Genomic DNA, 4,596 nt, shown 5'->3' with positions numbered 1-4,596 from the left:
GTATTTTTAGCAGAAGTGGGGTTTCACCATGCTGGCCAGGTTGGTCTTGCACTTCTGACCTCATGTGATCCACCTGCCTTGGCCTCCCAAAGTGCTGGGATTACATCCGTGAGCCAATGGTGGTTGGCCTCTACAAAAAAATTTAAAAAATTCCATCTCCATGGCCACCCTGGAGAACCTTCTGTGCCACACAATCAGACTCAACAACTTATGCCTGGAGCTGTGTCCTGCCCGGCGGGACAGTTATGATGCTGATGGGACTCTCTGCTGGAGCAGATTTGACCAACTGAGGGCTGAGCTGATGGGGAGAGTGAGGGACTTAAGGCACCCCAAGAGGATCTTGTTCTGTACTGACTACTGCCCTGACTGTGGCAACAGGACATTTTACGGCCTGGAGGTACATCAATGCTGCTGTTGAATACCTGCCTATTTGGGTGGATATATCAAATGCTTTCTTCTGGACACTTGGAAACTAAAACCTAGATCTTACATACATCCTAAAGGGAGCACAGAAACCACTGTTTCAGACACCGGCTCTGAACGTGGGAAAGGAAAGGTGATCAAGCAGGGCTGGACTGGGGGAAATGTTGACATGGATTCAATGGGACTTTGGGGACCTGTGTCCTGTAGAGTCAAAAATGGGAATGTGAATGTCTAGAGTGGAATTCAGGCTTGAGAATACATGAGGGGGTTCCCCTTCCATGGATGGTTGTAAAGAAACAGTCAGAAATAAAGGGAAACTAAGTGGAAAGTGTCTGGTGCCCTCTATTGTCAAGTAACCTGTTTTCCAGTTTAAGCCCCAGGAATCTTCAGTTATTGATGAAAGAAAAAAAAAAAAAGGCACTGAGTTGTCCAATGAATAAGATGCAGCCCCAGAAAATCAAGGCATTTAAATGAAATTTGGTTATTTTAATCAATTTCCTCCCTTTTTTTTTTTTTTTGAGACAGAGTTTCACTTTTGTTGCCCAGGCTGTAATGTGGAGAGCAATTGACATCTTGGGTCACTGCAACCTCTACCTCCAGGGTTTAAGAGGTTCTCTGGCCTCAGCCTTCCAAGTAGCTGGAATTACAGGCATGTGCCACCATGCCCAGCTCATTTTTGTATTTTTAATAGAGACAGAGTTGCATCACTATGTTGGTTAAGCTGGTCTCAAATTCCTGACCTCAGGTGATCCACCCAACTCGGCCTAATAAGATAAAAATTTCCAATCTGTGGGTCTCCGGTGCCATTTACTCTTAGATCAGACCATATGGTGTAATTTAGTGTTGCAAGGACTATATTTTACGGTGTTTTAAAAAATTTACTATTGTGAGCTAGGTGCGGTGGCTCACGCCTGTAATCCCAGCGCTTTGGGAAGCCGAGGCAAGTGGATCACTTCAGATCAGGAGTTTGAGACCAGCCTGGTCAACATGGTGAAACCCCGTCTCTACTAAAAATACAAAAAATTAGCAGGGCATGGTGGCACTCGCCTGTGAATCCCAGCGACTGGGGAGGCTGAAGCAGGACAATTGCTTGAACTCCAGAGGTGAAGGTTGCAGGGAGCCGGGATCATGCCACTGCACTCCAGCCTGGGTGACAGAGCAAGAAAAAAATAATTTACTGTAATGTAAATACTATCTGAGTATAAAGATTTGTGTTGTAATTTATGTATATGAACGATATAGAACTTTCAAAGAATGCAATGTGATATTTTAAGAATGGTTAATGGCCAGGTGCGGTGGCTCATGCCTGTAATCCCAGCACTCTGGGAGGCTAAGGTGGGCAGATCATGAGGTCAGGAGATCGAGACCAGCCTGGCAAACGTGGTGAAACCCCGTCTCTACTAAAAATACAAAAAATTAGCTGGGCGTGGTGATGGACACCTGTAATCCCAGATACTCAGGAGGCTGAAGCAAGAGAAAGAGAATCGCTTGAACCCGGGAGGCAGAGGTTGCAGTGAGCCGAGATCACGCCACTGCAGTGCAGCCTGGGTAAAAGAGCAAGACTCCGTCTCAAGCGGGGGCAGAAAAAGAATACTTAACTTGATTTGGAATCTCAAAACAAATGAGATTTTAAAAGTAATTTTAAAGACACTGAACAATAATCCTTTCTTCTTTAAAATATACTTAGAATAATACAATTTTAGCTTTGAAAGGAAACATTACAGTTTTTAAAATATTGAGCTTATTTTATTTTAATTTATAAGACAAGTTCTCACTCTGTCATCCAGGTTGGAGTGCAGTGCCATGATCACGGCTCACTGCAGCCTCAACCTCCCAGGCTCAGGTGATATTCCTGCTTCATTCCCCCTAATAGCTGGAACAACAGGCATGAACCATCATACCTGGCTTATTTTTGTATTTTTAGTGGAGACCAGGTTTCACCATGTTGCCCAGGCTGGTCTTGAACTTCTGGGCTCAAGCGATCCACCAGACTCGACCTGAGACTGCTGTGAGTTAGCCCCTAAAGGCGTGAGCCACCACACCCAGCCCTGGGTTTATTTATTTGTTTGTTTGTTTGTTTGTTTATGTTGGAGATGGAGTCTCACTCTGTCTCCCAGGCTGGAGCACAGTAGCAGGATCTCAGCTCACTGCAACCTCCATCATCCAGGGTTCAAGTGGTTCTCCTGCCTCAGCCTCCTGAGTAGCTGGGATTACAGGCATGTACCACCACACCTGGCTAGTTTTTGTAGTAGTATTAGTATTTATTAGTAGGGATGGGATTTCACCATGTTGACCAGGCTGGTCTCGAACCCCTGACCCCAGGTGATGTGCCTGCCTCAGCCTCCCAAAGTGCTAGGACTACAGGCGTGAGCCACCATGCCTGGCCTATTTTTTTCTTTATAGCAGTTTTAGATTCACTGAGAAACTAAGCAGAACATCCAGAGTTCTCATCTATCCCCTCCCCTATTCAATATACAGCACCCCCATACGATCAACACCCACACCAGCACAGAGTATTTGGCACAATGAGCCACATGGACACATCACTATCACCCAATGTCCACAGTTTACATGACGGATCATTGCTGGTTTTTACATTCTATGGATTTTAACAAAGGGATAATGACATGTATCCACCATTAGAGCATCATGCAGAGTAGTTTTGTTTCCCTAAAAGTCCTCTGTCCTCTTCCCATTCATCCCATTGTACTCCCAACCCGTGGCAACCACTGGGCTTTCTACTGTCTCCATAGAAAAAGGCAAAAGCCTTTTCCGCAATGTCTAACAGGATGAGTCTTTTCACATTGCCTTCTTTCACTTGTACCATAATGTGCATTTAGGAATCTCTCATGTCTTTTTATGGCTTCAGAATAGCTCACTGACTGGACAGTCACCGACTGAAGGGCATCTTGCTTGCTTCCAAGTTTTGGCAATTATGAATAAAACTGCTGTAAACATCCAGGTGTGCATTTACTCATTTCATTAAGTACCGAGGACTATGATTACCAAATTGTAGGGGTATGGTATGTTTTACAAGGATTTTTTCTTTATTGACAATCTCACTTGTTCCATATTGCTGCTAAGGGTCAGGAACTTTGTCTCGATCATCCTGGGGTTCCACTGCTGAGCAGGGAACCTGGCATTTGGTAGCAAATGCGGTTGACCACGTGATGCATGGAAAGGTTTGTCATCAGTATAGCCACTAAATTGATAACTTAGGGATGTCAACAGCTCTCTACCAATAATAGAAATAAATTGGATTGTGGGAAAAAAAGCCCTTGTGATACTGTGGCTACTCCATGTGTGTCATGAAAGTCCAGCAATTGGTCAAGCGCAGTGGCTCACATCTGTAATCCCAGCACTTTGGGAGACTGAAGCAGGCGGATCACTTTATGTCGGGAGATTGAGACCAGCCTAGCCAACATGGTTGAAACCCTGTCTCTATTAAAAATACAAAAATTAACTGGGCGTGGTGGCACGTACCTGTAGTCCAAGCTACTGGGGAGGCTGACAGAGGATAATTGCTTGACCCAGGAGGTGGAGGTTGCGGTGATTGAAGATTGTGCCACTGCACTCCAGCCTGGGCAACAGAGCGAGACACCATAACAAGAAAAAGAAAAACAAAACAAAACAAAAGGAAGTCCAGCATGGTAAGAGGTGCACAGAGGCAAACGTGGGCGGGCTTCATTTGTTTTTCATCCTTTTGCCTTTCTCTGGACAGAATTCTCAATGCAAAACATTGCAAAAACACACAGCAAATGTCTCCTCTAATCTTCCCCTTATCCCAGACTTCTCTCCAGCGTATATGTGCTAGTGTCTTCCAGACGTTTCTGTGACTTGCTACACAGAAGATCAGATCAAATGGACACATGTCCCTAAGAAGGTGGTGACTTGCCAGATCGGGACTCACTTTGCAGGGTGCTGGGACCTCTCTGAGAACCAAGCGGTAGCTCCAGGCGCCAGGGCTGCAGGCTCTTCTGTGCATCTTCAGGAGCTTTTATTGACCTTTCTCCGCACAACCCCCTTCTCAATGACCAACTTCCAATCCGAAAATGACATCCCACTAGATCCGGAACTGCCACCCAGTTAATCCTGATTGAGTTTTCAACTTTCTTCTCATAAAGTGATTAAATTAGAAGGCATTTATGAAAGTGAAAGAATTAATAATGGATG

The sequence above is a fragment of the Colobus angolensis genome, unplaced genomic scaffold, assembly GCF_000951035.1.
Source record: "Colobus angolensis palliatus isolate OR3802 unplaced genomic scaffold, Cang.pa_1.0 Scaffold185, whole genome shotgun sequence".
NCBI lineage: Eukaryota > Metazoa > Chordata > Mammalia > Primates > Cercopithecidae > Colobus > Colobus angolensis.
This window is presented reverse-complemented; position numbering follows the sequence as displayed.